This window comes from Melospiza melodia, chromosome 1 (genome assembly GCF_035770615.1).
Source record: "Melospiza melodia melodia isolate bMelMel2 chromosome 1, bMelMel2.pri, whole genome shotgun sequence".
In the NCBI taxonomy this organism is placed as follows: Eukaryota; Metazoa; Chordata; class Aves; order Passeriformes; family Passerellidae; genus Melospiza; species Melospiza melodia.
Window position 1 is genome coordinate 54392578 of NC_086194.1, and position 12023 is coordinate 54404600.

The 12023-nt window shown below is 41.8% G+C and overlaps 1 protein-coding gene across 2 annotated transcripts in view; it reads right to left on the reverse strand.

Annotated features, from left to right (window-relative positions):
• Positions 1 to 11781, reverse strand: part of RALA (RAS like proto-oncogene A) — a 30082-nt gene extending 18301 nt beyond the window's left edge. Inside the window, exon 1 of one of the 2 annotated variants that reach the window (XM_063158372.1) lies at positions 11701 to 11781. The gene's annotated coding sequence lies outside the window, so the exon portion shown is untranslated. Of the gene's footprint in view, positions 1 to 10937; positions 10957 to 11700 lie in introns of those variants that run through there. The other variant, XM_063158364.1, reaches the window with a different exon arrangement.
• Between the last annotated feature and the right edge of the window lie 242 nt (positions 11782 to 12023).

Genomic DNA, 12023 nt, shown 5'->3' on the forward strand with positions numbered 1-12023 from the left:
TTAAAGTCTTAAGATTGCAAACCCTGTAGAGTACAGGAAAGCAAACGAAGCAGCTACATCCCTGTCCACATAAACAACTGACAAAACCTGCAGCCCTTGAGCCCAAGTGTGTGTATCTGCAACGCTGATTCAAACTGAACCTCCAACACTCTGTCTGATTCTCCCAACAGCACGGGTGCAACTATTAGGTGGCAAAGCACTAAAGAAATTGCTCTAGACAAAAACTAATCTATATTGTTTTTTGAAGAGATACATTACCTAATCAAGTCTGCTGGTACCAAAGACAGCCCAGAACACACAGCTGAGCACAGGGAGAGCAAAACTACAGCACTTCCAGCCTATAAACACTGTGGCAAAACAATGCAAGTGTTCTAGGGCTCCTCAACCATAACCCAGCACCTGTTAAAGATAACTCACTTTTTTCAAGTTATGTGATGGCTATGACAAAACACTGGGAAGAATTCTAGATACTTATCTGTGTCATCATTGAATCAGGAATAGATGACAGAGACTCAGATCAGAAAGCTCAGAGGATAGAAGCCCTGCATTTATTCAGACCTTTTCTTTAATACACTGGTTTGCTACAGGTGGACCTGATTGGTCATTTAATCAACATATTTCACATGATTGGCTAATTAAGAAGACACCCTCTTTATGAGAAAAACAACTTGCTAAAAACACCACCTGCAGATTGTTTATCATTTGATTGTCATTCTTTCTCTCCAGGTCCCTAAAGCTTCCCAGACCAATTCATGGGAAAGCTTATCTAGCTTTTTCTCTCTCTGACCAGACTGTCACATCTACCTATCTGGAGTGATCCAAAGCTGAGTGGGAAGAGCAGCAAACTCAAGCCCACCACCAAGGTTAACACAAGGTTAAAGGTTGCTTTCATAGTCCAACAGACTAAAGTTACACTGTGAAATAATTTTGATAATATACACATTTACATAAGAGTCTAGAATACTGTTCCTGCTTCTACAATTTCAGTACGTGGCTGCTGCACTCTCTCAGTCTATTGTAATCATTGAGGGCACTCAGCTTTCTGAGGCTGACAGTGCTGAAGTGCTTTAACCCAAAGGGTAAGGGTCATGTCTTCTTCCATATTCAATTTGTAAACATGAAGATCTGTAATCTAGCATATTAACAGAAGGCATTTGTTTTGTATTCATTTAAGATTATACACCATGAGGAAAGAATTAACAGCCACAGCAGACACAACAGAATAATGAACAATTACAACTACAGGCCACTAGCCTGTCAAAGCTATCCACAGACTTGTATGGATTCAGAAGGAAGGCAGACAAACAGGTACTAAGGTACTAGAGGTGATTTTTTACCATGAAAGGCTGAAACAGATGAGGGGGACATCTGTGGAAGAGCTTCCCACATCAGTTATCCATAATCAAAAGTCAAGTTACATTCATGGGAGATGCATTTGATATAGAACAAAGACACTCTTCCCAACCCCCATCCCCTCCAAAATCTAAGAGTCAACATACAGCCTAGAAGGATGAATTTTAGCAATGCAGAATCAACAGCTCAGGTTCTTAAGTAGTGCTGTTCCAATAAGAACTCAGTGAAACATTTCAAGGACACATTTAAGTTAGTGTCACCTAAGATATACAAGATACAGCCATTTGAATCCTATGTTTCAAGTACAAGAAAGCACATCTGGAAGCTAACTTTTGATGAACGATAAGCTAGGCTTCACTGACACTTGCACAGGGCTGCTGCTTCCAGCTGTTCTAGAAAGCAACAAGAATGGAGTTCCCTGGAAGGCACTATGCCAGAGCTTGCAGCATGAGCTTCAGCAGTGCACTTCTAAAAGCAGTTCAAGAGCACTGCATTCAAAACTTGTCCACAGCCTATTCAGTATCAAAAATTCAGGGGTTTTTGGTCAATTGTATTTCAAAAGCAATCTCAATCACATTAGTGTGTCCTTTTTGTCCCTGTACATTTACACTTTGATATAGACTATAGAAATTTTAGGAAGATTTAAATGTTGACTGGGCTTGATGAAGTAAATTCTTTGAGAAATGCCTGAAGGTAGCTTCCCAAGACATTTTTGAAAAAATAGGTTTTCCTCTAACCCAAGTATCTTTTTAACTGTTAAAAACCCTAGTCTTCCTTTAGAAGTTCAGAATGTCAGATGTGCATTTTCTAGAAAGAGCACGTATTTGCATGGTCATTTTTACAGCCAGAAAGAATGACAATCAAGATCCATATTGACTAAACATAAAACTGCACCCAGACAGTTTCACTGCTCTACAGGCAGGAAAGCTAACTCTTGACAGAGAAACCTAGAAACAACTGGTATCTGCAAAGCAAAATAGTCCTTAGGTTCATGGCAGACTGCACCCAACAATCTTATGGAATCTATAGAAGGGATGCAGACAGCATCCCTTCTATAGATTAGGACTTGATCTTGTTGTTTTGCAGGCTTCTCTTGTCACACCAAAGCAAGTTCTGATGCTGATAGCTCAGGGAATTTATCCTGCTCAAACAACTACCTTTCCTTGTTAGCCAGTCATAACAGTACTATGGTGAAAACTCACATGAACACCCTTAAATTCTTTCAAGTATTAGTACAGACAGAACAAACACAGGAGCCTTGTTTGAGTAACACTCCTATGAAATTCTTGACAAAGAAAAAGTTTAAGCTTTCAAATAATGCATTTTTAAGGCAGGCACTGCCTTCTTCCATTCAGTGCCTAGGTGAATGAAGTTTCAGCAAAAACTGAGTAGGAATACTGCAATACATTCTCTTTCACATCTCAGGCTAATAAAGCAGCTAACAATGAAGGATGCAGGAAATGAGTGCTCCAGCAAAGGCCACAGCACAAATGGCATGAGCACACAGGACTGAATGCAGGGCACTAACGAGACACACCAAGAAGCAGAGAACTATCAAGTTCTCTGTCTCCTCTTCACAAACACAGGCAAGCATTCTCTCTCCCACAGGCAGACTGCACCAATACACCAGCCAAATAGAACCTAGTGAAATATGAGCATGTTGGATTTTGCACTTCAAAATTTTCCTTTTATTCCTCTAAGGAACCATGCAGCTGCAGCAAATTTCTTTAGTGAAATCTGACTTAGCAAAATAAGTTACTTCATTCATTTTATGACTTTGCCATCTGTTTTACCACCTAATTAGAAATGCACAAGTTGTTTTTTTTTGTAGTATTATTGCAAGAGCATTACTTTTGCAGCCATATTTTGTTCCAGTAATGTCTCCTGTTTATATGCGATGCAGCACAAATTTCTCCTCCTAAAATCATAATTTTTCTGTTTTATTCAGAGAAAAATGATTTCATAGGCACGACTCACTGAATGAGACTGGTTTGCAAATACACAAAAACCTTTTGAATAGGTGATTCAAGAACACAAGTGGGTATAGATCTGATATTGCCCAGTAATACAACACACATAAAGCTGAAACACTGTTAGGTGGATCTCTCCCCATTTTTAGATGCCATTTATCCTAAAATTGTTAGATATACAATTTCACAAATTGATAGAGTTAATCTAATAGACCCAAAGGACGCAGTTGGGCAATGAATTGTCTTTTAGTTCAATATATGCTTGCCAATCATGATACATGATAGACTTTCATGGCTATTTCACATATTATGGGCATTAAATTTGCAATGGCTAGAAACAGAGGGCATTCAGTTCATTAAATTAATATGAAATTATTAACATTCATGTCAATTTAACAATTTTCACATTATGTGCCAGTGCAAGGTAGTTTTCATCATTTCCTGCTTAAAATACTGATCACACTTTTCTTGCAGTACCACAGAAGGGATTTTCAAACTGAATGTTCACAAACTTAAAAATTGCTTTTTGCTCCTGTTTCGAATTGAATTATAGCTCTTACAATGCACAAATTACCTTGGAACTGTTAAATGACTTTACAAGAATATGTGTAACTTCCAAGTTTTAACAGAACAGGCCATCTAAAAAAAGTTCTTTCCAAAGCAACGTATGTTAAAATCATAGATCAATTTCAGAACACAGGAGGAAGCATAACATTCATTGCTGACTATCTGGGGAACCAAGCGAAGCAGCTATCAAAAACTTCTGATAAACAACACAAAAATTAGTTTTTTAATCGTACTCCAAAGGCAAAGACTCTTGGAAAAGGCACTATTAAGGTGGATGGGTCTCAAGTGAGTGTCTCCTCCTATGACCTAACATGGAATGCAAAAGCTAAATGCATTCCAGCTAAAGGCATTCCAGCAGTGGCCAAACTCAGGTTATTTTAAAGGCCAGTCTCTCCACAGAAAAACTGCTATAGAAGTCTGTCTACAGTGAAATCCAGTATCTTTATCAACATTTAACTAATTTAATTCTAATTTAACACATGTTGCAATGTTAAACAGTACCAAGTGTGAACTGCTCTCCTTTCTGTACACACAACCTTTCAAATTCTTGTGAGAAGTACTTGATCTAATACCTTTTCAATGTTCCATGGTTTTCTCTGGCCTAAGAAACCTTCACTACATCTGACTTATGAAAACATCTTCTTTTCAGCTGGTCACTTGCAAGCTTTCAATTCAGTGGCAGTACTTGTACTAGCATCAGTTCACCACAGAGTCAGAAGCTAATTTTACTGTTTTTCTCCTTGAGGGGTTTATTTCTTTTACCTTAATGCACATGCAGTCAGAGTCCTGCATAAAGTCTGGAAAATTAAGCATTATTAAAACTCATTCCTGTTGTTCATAGATGATAGTATGACTTGTCTTAGTTTGTAGTAAAACTGGAATTACATTGCAGTTTTAATATCTCCTTCAAACCCCTGACCATCCATGACATTCTGACAGGGTTAGGTTTCAGTATTATTATATTGTATTTCACTGTTCACACTATCTGAAAAGAAATCCTAGTACTTGGCTACAAGATTGTTTCTGTTTCAGTTTTCCCTCAGAGAAACGTATTTTCTCCCAAACTCGTAAAAATACTCTTCTCTCCTAAAACTGTAGTAAAACTTATTAGAAAGATTACACTAACTTCACTCCTCAAATAACAGACTGTTTTCCTCAAATTTTCCAAACTACTCTTAAGATCATTAGATCTTAAGTCTGTTTTTACAATGCTCTTCAAAATATGCCAATCTGAAGAAAATCACAAACTCTGCTTGTTATAAACGTGGTCTCAGTTCTAACTTACACATCTTGCAGAGAATATTTTTGTTAGTTTACTTCATTCCTCTATCTGCTTTGACTGCAAGAGCTATAAAATTCAAACAACTTCTCAAGACAGCAAATACAACAGATACAGCTTAACTTTCACGTAACTTTTAGAAAAAGATGCTCCTCTACTGAAATTCAACATGTACTAAACAAAGTTACCTAAAAAGAAACAATTTTCTCATTAAGATCCAAAGAACAACATTAAAGAGGCAGAACAGCGAAGAAGTTTCTCAAAAATCAGGACCTCCTAAGGCTTCAGAATTATTCCAAACCAAAACATTTCATATCTCGCTCTGGGGCAAAGAAGAGCCGACAAATTCCAGCATTTTTGTGAGTGGCTACACTATACAATCTTTAAATGTAATTGTCACTTGAAGTCCATCAGTAAACTAGTAACTGCATGGCCAAAATTAGTGATCCACAGGGAGACAGTTGCATGGGTATACACACACACACAGGCCTTCCTAAAATATTTTGTGAATCAGCTACTGACCTCTCCAACATCATCAACCCATAAATTATGACTTCCCATGCTCTCAACTCAAGAAAAACCAGTTGGCAATGCCTGCGATGGGATTTCTTACCAAAGCAGAGAGGCATTTAAGATATGGAATATATATAGGTCCAAACTGAGTATTTTCCCCTAAAAGCAGAAGAACAAGGATGAAAAGTTTAAATCATGACTTAAGATCCAAGTTATTATCATTATTTTTTTCTACAAGTCCTTCATGTTACACTATACATTAAAAAAAATTGAGTACTCATGCAAACCAAATTAATAATTCAGATGAGCAGCCTTCTTGTTCTTCATCAGTACCTTAACTTTTCATTATTTTTCTTATCACAGTCTTCATTAAATAGGGAAAAACAATCAAGTACTCCCATTCATTTCACACATCTCAAATTAGTGAGACTCTTCCTACAGGCTACTCTGAGATGTTCCAGAACACCTGAAATTAATGATATTACCTGTAGCTATATTTTCTTCCTTACAATACTAACCATTTAGTAACATTTTAGATGGTAAACTTGCTGAACTGAATGCAGTTTCTGATATTTAGTCTAATGCATCTGCTCCTTAAATTCTGAGTGACAATACTGGACTGCATAGAGAAGGGCTCCAGAACACAGTGCTTTCTTTCTAGGTTAAGTTTCCCTGATTTATTATATACTTTACTTCTACTGAACATGAAGCCTGGAACCTCAAAGCCATCAGGTCTAATCAGCAGCAGACAAAAAATATGCAATCTGGACCAGTAAAGAAAGATGCTTTAATAAATCACACTCATAAAGACCCAGGCTGTATCATTGACTTTAATATGTAAACTACATCAATGTAAAATAAATTTCACATTCATTTTCAAATCAGTAACAACTTAAAAAATGTTAATTTATTAAAAAATCAGAGAATTCAAGTTGTGATAAAGTGCACTAAGCTACCAGTCATGACTCTACAGACCAGTCACTGAAGCATGGCAATGAACTCTTAATTTGGACATTAGAAATTTTGACCTTACAAAAATCAGTTCTCATGAGTGTGCAGTGTTATTTCTTAAAATACAAGTGTTCTGAGGATTGGAATGAAGCTTATGTGCATGTTACACTACATAGATAAAATTAATTCAGGTGTTTAAGTGTGCAAGAACTTTATGATTTAGAGGTGTCATCCCAAAATAGCTCTTTCACACAACAGTCACTTGGATTCAGTGATTGGATTCACTGATTTTGCTTACTTTTATCTCCAAAGGTAACAGGGACAGATGGTCAATGATGAGTTGCTTTGAGTAAGGCCTTGGGGTCCATCTACTCAAACATCTCACATTGCATGCCCTCACCCATCAAGTGGGGGTTTTGTGACTGACACAGCATGCCCACAGATGTTAATGTCTGGCACATTAACATTGTTTTCCTGTCTGTATCATTTCTTCTATTTTGAGATCTGAAATAAATCCCAGAGGGCAAAGTGTTGCAGGTATTAACTACTTCTGTGTTAAAAGCCTTGTCAGGACACTCAGCTATACCAACAGGACTACTCTGCTACATCTTGAAATGACAGACCTCCTTTACTCTACACCGCCTGACAGGCTTGAATGGGAGCACGGGTAAAGAGATGGACTGTTCCACACATAGCTGGCTTTTTACTTTCTTCACAGATGTTTCAGTTTTGCAAGACTTCCATGTTTACTGCAATCTATTTCATGTTGACAAAAACATTTCTGGCTGCCTGTGTGTAGGTGCTATGCACACAGCATTCTCAGACTCTCAGAAACAAGGATCAGACTTAAAGATCAAGTCTTACAGTAGTACAGAAGGCTACTAAATTAGTGTTTCAGACCATAAAATGAAACAGGTACCAAGGCCTGAATGCATGGCTGATCCCTACTGCCTACCTACTAAGCACAGGTGCAAAGCACCTTCATAAATAGCATTTCCCATCATTTGCAGAAATACTTGTTTGCTGGTACAGTGTATTTACATGCCAATTTTTAATGAAACCTTGTGGGCCACTGCACCAGACATTTCCACACTCTTGCATCAAATGATGTAAACACACTATTATAGAGAAAAACACAATGCATTATGCATACATACAATGCATGAACTTTACTGGTAGGAATTCAATGTACATTATAATTACTTCAGCTAAGGAGCCAACATCACAAAATAAGCACCATCAATTCCACTAAAGTAACAACTGCAGAGTTACCATGCAACCAACTCTGCATCTCTTGTTTGTTCTACCTTCTTTACATTCTTGGCTCCTCTCCGTTACAAACTGATTACAGCACAGCTTACTTTGAATTCTCTGTAGTAACTGCCCATGTCATTTAACATCTCCAACACACCTTTCTCAATATTACCCCTCTGTGCAAAGCATGGACACTTCAGTGTTGCCAATCTATTGTCCCAAAGGTGCTGGAAATTTTGAGAGACAAACCGAATCCCAAACAAAATATGACTAGTAAATACTAAGCCCCTTTGGGCAAAGGCAATGAACTCTCTCACTGGTTCATTCTAAGGCAGCATTACCTAATCTATACTACATTTCTTTCCAACTTATTCCTACCTTTCAATGTCATACTGTTTTTTTCTATGGGAACTACAGATTTTTTTTTTTTTTTTTATTTCTGCTGTAAAGAGTCCCTAAAGCTCTAACCTACAAGCCTAACCTGGTGATTATGGTTTGCACAACTACCAAAGGGATTCAACAAGCAGCTGTAGCCACTGATAAATCCTTGGGCTTTAGGTGCTCTGACTCAAAAGAGTTAAGAAAACAGGACAAGTAGCAAAACAGGATTCAATGATCCCCTGGTCTGCAAGGTACATTTGCTATAAAGCAACTCTAAGTTATTTATATCCACAATGACTATGACCATTTTCAGATTCTGCAGACAGTAAGCCTTAAAAATAACTTTTTATAACTATCCTGAGAGCTAATTTTAAGTACTGCAACAGACTAATAAAATGTAACAGTTTTTTGCCTACTTAGCAAGTTATAAAATGCAAAATATTTTGCAGAACATTTAGTGGACATACATAATACAAACTGTTCTAATTACTTGGTTCCTCACATAAATTCTTCCTAAGGTAGAAAGGAAGCTTAACACAGTTGTCCTGTAATTGTGTGTTTGAGGCAGGCAGCCCACAATATGTTCACAAGAATGCTGTCACTAGCCTACCAAACTACCTTGTTCACATAAAACAGATTTCAATTTAGATGCAAAGTAATTTCCATAGCTTGGAGCCATTAGAAGTTTACTGGAAGCTGGCTATAAGCACCTTCAAGCAGGTGGGGTGTTCCCTGTCTAGAAGACACTAGACACTGATTCCCAGGACCACTACATCCTACACTACTTGCTAGAACAGCAAAGCAACCAAACCTAACCACAAAGTTAAGATATTTCTCATTTACTTATTTCTTCTTCAGTTGTAAAACTGCAGCCAAAAAAAAAAATGCTGTTGTTGGCTGAAATGAAGTGCCTAAACAACTTTTCAAATAAGAAGACACTGTAACTACAGTATCCTTTGATATCCGAGACTGCCATATATCAGTTTCTAAGATAGCAGCATCTTTTGCCTCAGCAATTATCTTCTTCCAAATCAGATACACTTGAAATTTAACAGGAGCAAAACCACTTCTTAGATGGAATATCTTTGTTTCAGGATATTTTCTCAGAAGAAGTAGATGCAGGGATATTGGTGCATGACTTAGTAACTGAGGTTAAGAACACAACTGTTCTTATGGGAACTAGAAGTCAGTGGGAATACAGAACACATATGGACCACTGCAAGTTCTCCAACCACACTTATTTAACAGTCTTGTGCTCCTCCTTGGTCACCTTTACCCAGCACTGCCTTATCCTCACAGCCACATCTCTCCCTGCCCCACTTTCCCCAGTCCATCCCTTCCCCTCACTAGCCTACTGTTTCTGTGGGTTATTTATCCAAGAGTACATGACCACAGGTGACAGAGTTTACAAAGCTAGGACACATTCCAGTTTTCACTATCATTGCTAAAGATTCCTTAAGATCCAAAAAAAAAAAAAAAAAAAAGACAACATTATTACAACAATGTCAAAGAACACTCAACTCAAAATACTTCACCTTAGGATGTCTGTATCTTTCCCTCACTCAAATTTGAAAGAGCACTAAAAAGGAAAGACTGAGATCAAGGAATTTGCAATAGTGGAGTAGTATACTCACTATCCAGCAACACAGCTTATTTAACCTCACAGCTGACCTCTCATGCAGTGGACTGAAGGCTTTTTTTGATATTTTTGTACAACACTATGCCATATTCACCTATTTCTGTAGAAAAGAATAAAGGGTAAACGTGACTAGCACTATCAATTTCTCGAATTTCCACCATTTAGAGGCTTCCACAAAAAACGTTTGACAAACTGTCATGCAAACACAGAACGAAGGATTTAAATCTACATCAGAGACTGACATATCAAGCAGTTATTCTTCACTCTAATAAGAATGCTCACAGTTTCTCAGGACTTAAATGTTGAGGTACATGCTATTAGATTAATAAGTCAGCCAAAAAGAAGTGGATTTTTAATTAAAAATCCAGGTATAATCACTACTAATAGAAGAGCAGGATCTTCTCCCAGTGCAGCCCCTCTCTCAGGAGCTCCTCTCTTTTCAGTTTAACTTTCAGTGGAAAAGACAAAGAACAGCTGATAGGTTATGGAGAGATCTGAACATAAAGCTGTATGTGAACTGAAACGCCAGCAGAGGCACATATTGCTTGGGCTTATGGAAGTGTAATGTTTTGCAGTGCAGAACGCAAGTCTCTTTCCAATAAGAACTGGAAATGCAAGCATGAAACAAAGTATCAGGGTCATTTTGAGTCTGGAATAAAAACATTTTGGCAGTCTTCCTGGCAGGACGGTTTGGGGATGCTACAAAACAAACACACAGATCGCTCTTCAGGTGGCTCTTGGGATACCTATGGCCCACTTCACATTTTCATTTTAAAGACTCAATTAAGGAGAAGGAGCTGAAGCTATTAACTTCCATTTAAACGAAACCCAACAGCAAACACCAAATCACATACCCAACCAAATAGGTGAGCATCGAAAGGCTCTTTCATTCGGGGAACTTAATAGCATACTTCGTACTTCTCCCCTGTGTCACAAGCAAACACAAGATCTAGTTATCAGTGACTACAGAAAACCCCTCACATGAAAGCGGGCAGCTATTAAATGTTACAGAAGCCCTGTTCTTACTCACCCTAGAAACCGCAGCGCCCACATTCACGCGCAGGGTCTCCGGCACCCGGCCGGGGCAGGAATCGCCGCCGCGGCCGGGGCAGGAATCGCCGGGGCAGGAATCGCGCCGCCGCAGCCGCCGGCCGGTCCCGCCGGGCGAGCGCCCCGAACCTTTTCCCCGCCAGCCCCGGGGCGCGGCCCCTTTGTTCGGGGTGCGGCCGCGCCCCGCCCTCCGCAGGTACGGGCGGCGCCCGCGGGCGCCCCGCAGCCCCGGGAAGCCGCACCCGCCCCCCGCCGCAACAGGCGGCCGGACCCCGCCGCGGCCCCAGCGCCCCCTCCCCGCTGTTCCGCGCCCGGGCGGGCTGCTGCCGGAGGTCTCCAAGGTCGACGCCCGTAACCTTCAGGGAGCGGCCACCAGGCCCCTGCAGGAGGTTCGGGGCGCCGCCCGCCCGTCCTCACACCCCGGGGTGGGGCCGCCGGGCGGACACCGCCAGCCGGGCACGGCGAGGCGGCAGCCGCACCCCGACGCGAATTCCCGGGCGGCGCAGAGCGGCGGGTACGGAGCCGCCGGAAGCCCCCGCCCGCACGGCAGCTTCCCCCACACCGGGGAGCTCTCCCGACGCGGGCGGAGCCGGGTCCTTGCGTTCCCCCCGGCCCCGGCCCCAGCCCCGGCGGCCGCAGTGGCGGCGGCTTCACCCTGGTCTGGTCTGATCTGGTCTGGTCCGCTCCAGTGTGGTCCGGTCCGGCCCGGCCCGGCCCGGCCCGGCCGTGCGCCCCCATCTCACCTGCGGCCGTGGTGCCGGCGGCGCGCGCACCGCTGCCCGCTCGAGGAGCGCGCGGGGAGGGGCGGAGCGCGCGAGGTGAGGCCCTGGCGCCGCCTCCTCGCGCACGGCCGGCGGCGCGCGCGCGGCCCGGGGCGGAGGGCGGGCCCGGCCGGGGCGGGGCGGGGCGGGGCGGGGAGCGCCGCAGGGGCCGCAGCGTCGTCACCGGGCGCGGCCCCGCCGTGCCCGCCCCGCGGGCGGAGCGCGCTGTCAGGAGGCGAGGTGCGCAGGCGCAGTGCCGGCCAAGGCGGAGCGGGGCGGGGCGGGGCGGGGCGGGGTGGGGGCAC